Genomic DNA, 11,523 nt, shown 5'->3' on the forward strand with positions numbered 1-11,523 from the left:
ATATTTAACATTTTCAGTTCATTTGTTGTATGCATTGATTGAAGCATTCTCTCCTAATGCTTCTTCAAAACATGCCTCACTGAGATTTATCTATAAAAAATAAAAAAGGTAGAACTATTATTCTTCTGCAACACATAATTAAAACTTTCCAGTAGATTTCAAAGAGTGCTGCAGAGCCAAACAGACAGCAGATGTGCACAGTAAGATTTAACCTGACTTTCAAGTCCACAAAGGATGACATGATGTTGTTTGAGTATGGGCAGCAGATGACAGGAGTAATTTGCCACATCGCTGATTTGAAAAGGAGCCCTTGAAGATGACACAGAAAGACAACTGTATTGTCATCCTAAAGAGGATCTATGAAATCAATGGGACGAGATCAATGCCGTCTCTTCCTACCTTTTTTTTTCTGCAGCACTTTACATAAAATACAATAACCGTCACCAAGGCCACCTTCTAGCTCAAAGATTTTCTGTGCAGGGATTTCAGACAACTCCAAAACTCCTCCCGCCCAATCAGTTCAAAGGTCACTTCTACAACTTCACAAGCACAGAAAGAGGAAGCAGAAATTGACAGAAGATATGGGGGGCAAAAAAATTCCCCAGGCAAGCAACAGCCAAAGCCAAAGGCAGCGGGAGAGAAAGAGGGTTTGGAAGAGACTACTGCAGTGTCTTCATTAGGGTACAGCAGCTAGCCAAGCACTGGAGTAAGAGCTCCTCATCCTCTCAGTTAATTAGGATTTCTGCTGCTTCGTTTTAGGGCGAGGGACAGGATGTTGGAGGCTTGATTGCTTTTTATTTCTCAGCCTAACGGCTCGGCTGCTGCATTATTAACAGAAGATCTTGCAGATTTACAGCTTTGCAGCAAACATCAATTTCAATAATTACAAGAAATCTGTTGGCAAGTGGACTATAAAAACACACGTTTGCATCATTTTTTTTTTTTATCCACTCCCTCGGTTCAGTCGCCATTCAAAATGCCCAACCCCTTCCTCTGGTAGATCTAATTTCCATAGATGTGCCCTTTTCCAGACTGAAGATTATAAACACACACTGATTTGCCTCTGTCGCACTTAGCACTTCAAATATCTTACAACGGATCCGGGGTCAGAAGGAGGAAGCAAATAGTGAATGCCACATTTACATTCAACATCCAAACCTGTTCTCTGCTGTGAGAAAAATTTAAAAAGCAAAGGTTTTATAGAAGAGGAGTACTAGTGGCTAATTAATCAGCCGGCTCAATTATTTCTAAACCAGCTCTAAACAGTGATAAGCAGGTAAAAAACTAAACAAAAAGGTATGTTTTTCCTTATTTATTAACTGAATCTGTACGAAAAAGAAAATCACAAAAAAAGAAAAAAATACAATATAAAACCCCAAGTCAGTGTACAGTGAAAATGATCCTCAATGCTTAAAGTAAGGTTTTTTTTAGGGATTTTAAGACAAAGTCCTCTAATGAAGTGATAGGATAATGCCTTATGTATGAGAACAAACTGATCCAAACAATAGGTGCAAGAAATCACGCTTTAAAGACAACAGTTCACAGATTCAGCTCAGAGAGCCGCAGTTTTCATTTGAATAAAATCAATAATTGTGTTGCCTTGCAGTATATTGCCTTCCTGTCATCTCATCTTGCTTGCTAATGTTTCTTTCATGAGCCAGCCCACTGCTGGTGACATTATAGCTACAGCGCTCGCACAAGTCCCCCGATGCATCGGGGAAAATGGTTGGCGTAAAACACAATTAGTACGGTCCATATGGCTGCTAGTGGAGGAGGAGCAGGAGGGCTCCCTTGTGGTTTTGACTGAAGGCTGCTTCTCTGTTACCTTAAAGATCAAACCGCTGTCATAATAATTGGACCATTTGAAATCTGCCACTTTCCTTGGAAAAAGAAACCCAGCGCTACTTCAGCAGATTACCACAAAGCAGCAGGATTCCTGGTGAAATAAATTCACCAGGCTTGACTGATCGCTCAATCAATTGCTCTTTCATCATGATTAATGGTTCATATTGGATAGTGGAGGAAATTTAATGTGAGGGGAGTATTACTTCCTGATTTCAGCGTTCAGTCGTATCGATTGGTCCTCTGGCCTCTTTTTGACCAATGGAACGTGCTGATAAGAGAGCAATGTGTTCGACCTATGTAAACCGAGCTCAGTGTAAACGATTTACTGTGCTTTAGGCGCGTCTCATTCAGTGAGAGCACTGTATGCCCAGCCTGACAAGCATTTTCTTGCCTGAGAAACGCAGACACCTTTTAGTGAGTAGAAGCGAACAACAACAGCTCGAGGCAACAGATTTATTACAAATTGATCTATTAGATAGCACTGCTGTGCTTCGCTGTTTTCTCCCTCCTCCACTTGCTCGCTCGCTCTCTCTCTCTCCATCTCTGACAACCTTTCCCTGATGGTAGCTGGAGTGTATCAGAGAGGAAGTGCTACAGTGGCAAATCTAAACCCAATCCTCAGAACTCATTTTCTCTGCGCCGGCTCCTGGCACCCAGGTGCAAAAGACAAGACGTCCATCTTTAAACTCAGTTGATCCGATGCGAGTATCCAGCGCCCAAGCTGAAGCCTCAGCGCTCTCTATAGGGTCGTCTAACCCTGCAAGGACGATCAAGGACACGCTTTACCGGAAGCACCTTGTGAACAGGCAGTCACAATGTCACCAGGCCTTTTTTTTCTGACAACATTAACACAGAGCACTCACTGTCTGTCCTCATACTTCCAATAAACCGTCAGACACAGACTCCAAACACAGCATCATGTGTGCACTCAAAACATCAGTATTAGGGCTGCAACAACGAATCGATAAAATCGATAAAAATCGACTTTTAAAAGCGTTGGCAACGAATTTCATCATCGATTAGTTGTGTCGCGCGATTATTGCGTCATCCGCCGCGCCGTCATCACTGCCTCTGGACTGATAGAGGAAGAAAAAAAAAAAGGCAGAGCGAGTCAGCGCCGCAGGTGCAGTGTTGCCAACTCAGCGACTTTTCAGACCCCTCCAGCGACTATTTTTCAAAAAAGCGTTCTAGCGACAAATCTGGCGACTTTTTTCGGTGTCACTGGCGGCTTTTGGAGACTCTTACGTGAAAGCATGTATCGTTCCTACTCTGCCGTGGGGCGCCTTCCCCACCCCAACCGCGTTTTCCCGCAGGAGTCCCTCTCAGCGCTGCAGTCAGCCTCAGCGTCCAGACTGCAAATGAAGCGCGCATGCACCGGGATTGACGGCGCAAATTGATCACAATAATTAAAATAGCCTGCGCTTTGTAAAGCGAAAAAAGTCGTAACATGCAACTTTTTTCAAAAGAAATTAACATGGCACGGAAGCACCATGTTTGTTTGGTTTTAAAGTGGGGAAACGTAACGTTAGTTTCTCAGGTAGCTCATCTGATGCTTTCCTTACCGTGTTAGTAGGTTACAGACAGTGATAAGGTTGGCTACTTATTTTACCTTTAATTTCATTTGAATTAGCTTAAGCAGCGTTTATATTTTCTTTATAAATAAATTAACTTGCAAATTATGAGGGCAAGGCTTTTAAAGTTTAAATCTTCTGGCAAAGTTAAAGTAAAGAAGATCCTGCAATTTATGGAAGTAAAGCAGAATAAAATCCAGCAAGATCAGTAATATGTCAATTAATTATCTGCCACATTCCCATGTAAATATCTGTCTTTGGAGGATGTGTGTTTTAGCACCCCTAGTTCTCTCATTTTTATTCCAAATACAATTTATAATTTGAATCACAGGGCTATTTTTATCTCTATGGTTCAGTATTTTCTCAAGCAGCAACTTTAACTGCTATACTTTCCTGTCTTAAAAGGCAGAACTCTTCTAGTCTAAAAAAACTCATTTGTTGAAATGGGGGGGCCTATTGTTTGAACCCCTTAGGGGCTTTAAAAACAAAAATGTCTTTTTTTGCGCTTTATGAAACAAAGTACCCTATATTTTGTGGATGTACAGCTACATTTCTCATGTGAGTTTGCGTAGTTTTAACACAAACGTTTATTTTTCATATTGCACCAGTACAGTTAATGAGAAACCTGTACTTGTGTGCTTGTTTGTTCTGTCTAAAATGTTTATTTTGGAATAAAGAGGTTAATATAAAAAATATTTTTTGTCCGATTCATCGATTAATCGAAAAAATAATCGTCCGATTCATTGATTTTTAAAATAATCGTTAGTTGCAGCCCTAATCAGTATATCAACCAAACTAGTCATAGAGACTCTAAAGCATAGCCAGCATATTTTCAGATGATCTAACCTTGTTTTTCTCCATTAAACACAACACTAGAAGCCTGAACAAACACTTTTACTAATGCTCGACAAAACACACTCCTGCTATTGATAACCCACTCTATGAAATAATCAATTCAATCGACTGTATCATTCAAATTTGCTAATTAAGGTCACTTTGGTCACAAAGTGTTAGGGTTTTCCTGTGAAAAATAAACACAGAGGACAACTGTTAAGTGGAAGGAAGTGATACATGGTTTTAAAAAATGTTTTAGGAAAGAAAAATCTGAATCCAAATCAGTTGAAGCGACAAAGCAAATGTACAAAGAAGCCGTACCTTTAGTGATATGGAGTCAAATCCATTACCCATCCAAAGTTTAGACATAAATTCTATTCATCTAAATTGAAGTTCAAGAATTCTTTCCTTTAAAGCTCCAAAGAATGTCTGTCACTCCTTTGCAAAAAGCTGGCAGACGCACGCTGCTTGTAGCTGTAATTCCAGGAAGGAAAAAGTAGTTGTGATTACAAACTCCTGCCACAAGTTTTAAATTTTTCAATTTAGAAAAAAAAGCCATGCATGATTTAAACACAACTTTGTTTTTTGTCCCTAAATTTAATCTACGCAGACGATTTTGGGTGTCCACTAGGTCAAAACTAGGGTAAAGAATAAAAATGTTACAGGTCCAAACAGGAACCAAATATCACATGTTCCTGCTGAAGGTTAAACTAACAGCGGGAGGTTTGGGAGGTTATGTAGCCCATTCAGCCTCGTGTGCTTGCAGAAAAATACTAACAATGAGCGCTGATAGAAAAATGTGCGCTGTATTGTGCTCCTTTCCTTTAATCACCTCCACCTTTTATCTGTACTACACAGGAAAAGAGGGCCCAGAAAAGGGGCTATTTGGCAGAATAAGGGTGTATTTCTGTGCGTCTCTTAGTAAACCTTTAAACGTGTGGAAGTATTCCAGGGATAGTGCATATGTCTATAAAAACATCTTGAAGCAGGCAGCTGCAGGGTGTGTGTGCAGTGGAACACTGGTATGTATTGTTTGTGTTTCTGCACCACCAGCCCCATGCAGTGTCATTACATGAGGCAATCTCTTACCTAATCAGGACTGACACACACACACACACACACACACACACACACACACACAGCAGCCAAGCAGTGCTCCTACCTCACACACTCCCCCCAGCCCACAACCCTTCTCTCCTTCTCCTTGGGGGCCAGCCAGCTGATCCTACACCATTTCATTTTCCTCACTAACTGAGATGCTGAATTGCTGGCTCCTGTTTTTGACAATTTATGCTTTTTTTTTTTCTTTTTTGCACCGTCAGTGACAGAGCTATTAATAGGCTCTCTTGCACTAAAAGAAAAAAAAAAACTGGGTTATGACCCGAATCTTATGTTAAGCTTCTCAACATACATCATGTAATACATTTTTATTTTAGATATTATTAAAAGGAAAAAACTTTGAGTATTTTAGGTCAGCTTACTAAAAGGATTTTTAGTAGTTCAAAGTAGCAATACTGAGGTTATGATTTAAAAATGATGATGTCACGGCCTTGCAAGCTTCTGATAGGCTGTTTCAACAATATTTTTTATAAATAAAAGCACTAGACCGATACATTGGTTGGCTGATATTTTTGGCCAATATAAACATTTTTATTTTGTATCGTCGATGTTTGTAGGCGCTGGCTGATTCACGGGTGCATGACATCATGTGGAGCGCATGCATAGCCACTTGCTAGAAATTTATAATATTTTGTTTACAGCTGAAACGATTCATCTAATTGATCAATAGAATAACTAATTTGGTTATCGGTTCATTACCTTGATTGCTGGAAAATAAGCTTTAAAGCATGCCATTTGCTAAATAATTAAACCATGTAAACATTTTCCATTTGAAATTAAAGGTATTCATTCTTCATACATAATTATATCAATATGTCTGTCTATTGGATATTTTAAGAGGATTTGGCCATTTATAATCTATTAAAATTTGAGATAATTGTTTTTTATGCTTGTATATTTAGAGTAATTAATTTACTAGAAGTATTTCTTTGTAATCTATTCATTGAAAAAAGGGAATAACTTATTAGATCACTAAAATGATGACAGCTGCAGCCCTAGTTTTGTTTGATTTTTTAATCAAATCATGTAAATGAAGAAAAAGGAAATCATATTTTAGAGAATTGTCCCTAAAATATCATCTGCATATATCAGGGAACAGTTAGACTGATGTCAAAATAATACCAGAATCAACCTTAATAAAACTGTCACACTTCTGTCTTTGAAAACATAAAAGAAAAAAAGAAAAAAATCCAAAAAATAAATCAGACAAGATATTAGAAAGAGGGCTGTGGACTTTAGCAAGCCTGGTTTATCATTCTTGGACACAATTTCTAGTAGGCTGATGACCACTTTTGCAATACAAACATGAACTCGTCACATCAACAATTGTATATTTCCTGCTTTGTTTTGTTTGTACGAAGCACGTACAAAATGTCCCACTTTGACCATTTCTTGATTAAATGTACACAACATCAAGCGTATCATTTGCTTCCTGATCGTTAGTATTTATTAGCCAAGATGTGTTAATGCTAGCTATATGTGCAAAATATCAAAAAATCAGGAAAAACAGGGTTTTTGTCATTATGATTGTAACAGTGGTGGTTGTGGCCATATGATGTAAATAGAGAATACGAATATGCACAGGCAGAAAACTGGAACACTGTTTCCTCAAAGATTGTATCCCTCCAACTGTGCCATCAGAGTGCACTGCTTGTGAGTCCCTGAAATTTGGATTTTGCAAGCTTATAGGATATTTTGCCCGCTCGATGCAGCTTAATGTTCACACTTGACAAATATATTGGCTTCCAGGATGCTTAAAAGGTCAAGAATGATGGAAGCTCTAAAATACAGACCAGATCCACAGGGAAGATCTGTGGGTTTGTCACAAGTGATATTACTGCACGCAGTTCAAAAGGCAATGCATATAAAGAATAGGTGAACAAACATTAACATCCAATAGTGGAGAAAACAGGGCAGTGTGCTTTGTTACAAAATGTAGGAGGAATCTAAGGGAGAGATGGAACCCTGGGTGTCTAGGCCCATGACCCTTGCCATCGTGCATTTCTTCACAGCTAAACTGTTAGCCAAGCCTCCACTCGCGGTTTCCACACTCACCATTGTATCACCCGCATAGGTACACACAGCAGAGAGGAGATTAGACTGTGGTCTCTTGCAAAACCCTAAATACAACACAGAAAATATGCAGACAGCCTCAGGAACAGAAAAAACTGGTGCCTTATTAGTTAGGATGTATGCATGCCAATCCAGCCGGCAGGATTCAGATGCCATTTGTGAGATGAAGATGAGGCCGACACTCGCAGAAAAACAGATTTGATCACATCTAGTACATCAAATACCAGCAGTGGCAGGCAGTAAGACAGTTCACAATTGTTAACACGAACGGCTCTTGCCGATACCATCTCCTTGGCACAATTGTTGCAGCTGCAGAGCTAGGCCCCGAATCAAACAAAGATGAGAGAAGATGCGGCGTGCTTTGGATCTCCTCTTATGAGAGGTGAAGGGAAGCTGTCAAACAACACAAAACGCATCTAGTCTTCCCTTTCTCTGACATGCTGAGGGGGGGTGGCCGGGAGGAGAACGAAGGGAAGAGAGAGAGGAAGAGGAGGGGAGGGGGGGTTGCTCGCCTCATTTCTGCCAGTGTGCCCTGTGCGTGTCAGTCCAATATCTTAAAACAACACATGCACGGCTTTGCTACAGCCAATTACCCTGCTCTTGGCACGGGAACTGAAAAACATCTTCGGAGGAGAATAAAGAGAGCTTGGCTTGTTGTGCGTGCTGTCAGTAAGTGCTGACAGATTGTTATTTTTAATGAATATACAGCACTTGAATTGCCCATCAAGAGGTCTTTGAGCGAACATTGCTCCTTTGTTAAGGGCATTAATTTTCTGTGTAAAAGCCAGATATCTTGCAATGAAACAGATATTGAACACCACAAAGGAAAATCTAGTTGCCTTCCTCTTTTTTTTTCCCCTCGTCTATTGCGTCGTCTTTGCTACAAGTACGCCTCCTCATTTAAACACATGGATTCACATCTAGCTGGTTTATTCCTTTGTAGGCTCTTGACAACATCTGTTTCACTGCTTACCTAGATCTCCCAGCAACCGAACCACGTTGAATAAAATAATAAATCAACCCTAATCACCTCCCCTTTGAAACAACATACAGCAGCTCTGCATTTAAAGATTACCTCAACGCCATGCATTGTGGAACGCCACAAGGCTTGGACAGTACAGGAGTGAGCTGTCAGAGAAAAACAGGGGTTTTGAGGTGAAACTATTTCTCATAGTAATAGGTGAAAACAACAAGCTGCCATTTGTGTGCAACACGGTAATAATGAATTCCAGAGTGCGTGCATTGACACGTCATCCAACAAAGAGGTGTCGCAGCACAAGGGGAAAGAAAAATCAAAGAAAAAAAAAAGGGATTTTCCTCATCATTGTCTGGCCTTTGCCACATATTACTCACAGCTTGCTCCCATTACTCAAACATATAGTCAATGAAGAAAAATGGCAGGTTTATTACACTTCACTTATCATGACTCTGCTCCAAAAGCATCCCAACCGGATTACACCCCCGATAGGCAGGGTGTGTCATCGGATATGCGATTTTTTTTCTACTCAAGAGAGAAAAATAAATAAATAAATGCAAGACATACCGAGGAACAGAACCTCGAGTGGAACGACAACAGCAAACAAAAGGCTGTTAAAAGTTCGAGCCATTCTTGAGTGATCCTCCACAAAAAAAAAAAACCCAAAGGAATTTGAGCTGTTCCAAAACCCACCCATTAAGGTGGTTTTCAGTCAGAGTGGTGCTGAACTGGTAATCAACATACAGTCTGTAATGGCAGATCTCTGTACCTCAACACAGCAAGTTTATACTCTAAATAGTAGGGAGAGAAAACCTAAATCACAGCCACTAAACATTGCCAGACTGAATTACAAACCACCAAGCATCTGAAATAAGATGCTTTAGGGATCAAAAGTAGACTTTTTAAGGCTAAAAAGACATAATGAGTGACGTGTCTGCTACGTTTAAACCCATTATGCTTAATTTTATATAAAAGTTCCCTCTAGATGACCAATTTTAATCATTTATGTCTCTACTCAAGTCGTTGTATACCACTAATATATATATATAACATAGTAGAAAGAAGGTAGTATTGTGGGTAGCCTCAAGTTTGTTGCTATAATCAAGGCAAATTGTTGCAGTTTCTGTAAAACTGAAACAATATGATGAATCACAAACCTCAATATCATCAATATCAGTGTACAGCTAAACTCAAAACAGTACCCCTAAGAAAACCTAGAAATTTTTTTATTTATGCACTATTGGTAAAGGGGCACCGAAACGAGTATAATACATTATAGTCAGGAAACTTTAAACGGATTCAACTTGTTTTGGAGCGGCTCTTAAGAGTTTAGAAAGGTTACAAGACACAATTCTCAAGCTTTAGGCACAAATATCTGGAGTCAGCACAAAAACATCCCCACAGATGATTACGTAATAACCATGACAAACCCAGCGACCGAACAACAAGACATTATAAACCACAAGTGTGTATGAAGTTTCATTTTCTACTGTCTCTGCTGTATCCAGCATGCCATTACTAACAGACCTGAACCGTTGCCAGGGATTGTTTAGATGCTCAGAGAGGTGCAGCAGCACTGCACAGAAACTTTCCTTTTGTAAGCTACTTGATTAGATGAAGCAGGAAGGTAGTTTAAAAGTCAAATCCTGTCAGGATGTCCACTTCGTTCCTTGAATCCGGCATAATGATTACAAGTGAGGAAATGCAGACTCTGTAATCCTTAAATCTGATTCTCCAAGCCAACTGGATAACAGCTTTACAGTTGAAAATTAAACAAATATTTCCCTCCCTTTTAAAGTTTTGTTTATCAGAGCTTTCTATGTGGGAAAGAAAACTGGAAAAATCCCAAAACAAAAGCAAAAAACAAACATTAAAAAAGTGGCACATCTTTCTTAACCACTCATATAAAACTATTTTTGTTTACTAGTTTTAAACTTGCATTACTTCACTTATCCTTAAATCAGCCAAACATTCACTAAAAGCATAGATAACCATGCAAATATAACAACAGGAGATTGCATATCTAGATTAACCGTTAATGTTTCGAGTAGTTCAGAAGTAATGCTGCTATATTTGATGTCCAATTTTATCAACATAAACATATTCAAGTTTCTCCTTTCTGTTTCCACAACTCAGCAAGATTTTGCAGCCAACCTGCATTCGTGTGGTTTAAAAACAGGTCGTGCTGTCATCTCAAATAACCACAAACTACGAGCAACACAACAATAATTAAGGCAAACACACAAAGACTGTAAGTTAGCTTTGCTGGCTAACGTCTCCTGGAGCTAATGACAATAGCTTGTTGGGGCTACGTCTACTTCCTGGAATACACACCACACACAAGCTGAGCTTCGCGTGTAGAAATGCTTCTAATGTGCATTATTACTGATTAAGCCTTATCTAACAGAAATTAAATAAAACTATAATGTTACGTTGCGTGTTTTGCACGTACTCCAAGCTAACCGCTGTAAAAGAGCCGTGTGTTTCCATGCATTAGACGGCACCCAGTTGGCATTCCCAATCAGTGCTAGTCACTAGCCGCTAACATTAGGTTCACGGTAACCAGCAACAGTCAGGGGCAAACAAATGAGCCCAGCAGCTACCAAACAAGAATGTGCGTTAACAGCCCAGCGTTCCCAAACTATTTCCTCACATTTGTCATTTTTATCATTATTCACTGCTGTATATCAAATGTGAAAAGAAGAAGCTGATTGCAGCTCATTGCACTTACCTTAAACAGCTTGCTCTACAACATCTGTGATTTGTTTGATGAGAGACTGCAACAACAAACAATAGCAGCAGCAGCAGGGGCAATTAGCCAACGTTAGTTAGCCAAGTGTCGCCACTACAACAGTAGTAGTACAACAGCTGCAGTGCCACCTGTGTGTCTTTTTCTTATGTAGCTGGAACTAAGCAAGCGGCTTTTGGTATAATGCTGTCATAAATGATGGACTATGAGAATACAGAGGGAGTAATCGTTGCCGGGATGCTCAGACTGGTGTGTATGAGAGGTACTCAGCATGACAGCATCCTTCTTCATCTTGGGGTGAGAGCAGTTAGAGGAGGAGAAGCGGGGGGTGAGTTCTCAAAGCTCAACCGGTGAAA

General features: G+C 39.7%; 1 protein-coding gene across 1 annotated transcript in view; it reads right to left on the reverse strand.

Annotated features, from left to right (window-relative positions):
* Window positions 1-11,455, reverse strand: part of rerea (arginine-glutamic acid dipeptide (RE) repeats a) — a 167,964-nt gene extending 156,509 nt beyond the window's left edge. The window contains exon 1 of the mRNA XM_038305947.1: window positions 11,150-11,455. The gene's annotated coding sequence lies outside the window, so the exon portion shown is untranslated. The remainder of the gene's footprint in view (window positions 1-11,149) is intronic.
* Between the last annotated feature and the right edge of the window lie 68 nt (window positions 11,456-11,523).

The sequence above is a fragment of the Cyprinodon tularosa genome, unplaced genomic scaffold, assembly GCF_016077235.1.
Source record: "Cyprinodon tularosa strain WSP-4 unplaced genomic scaffold, ASM1607723v1 ctg57, whole genome shotgun sequence".
Lineage (NCBI taxonomy): Eukaryota > Metazoa > Chordata > Actinopteri > Cyprinodontiformes > Cyprinodontidae > Cyprinodon > Cyprinodon tularosa.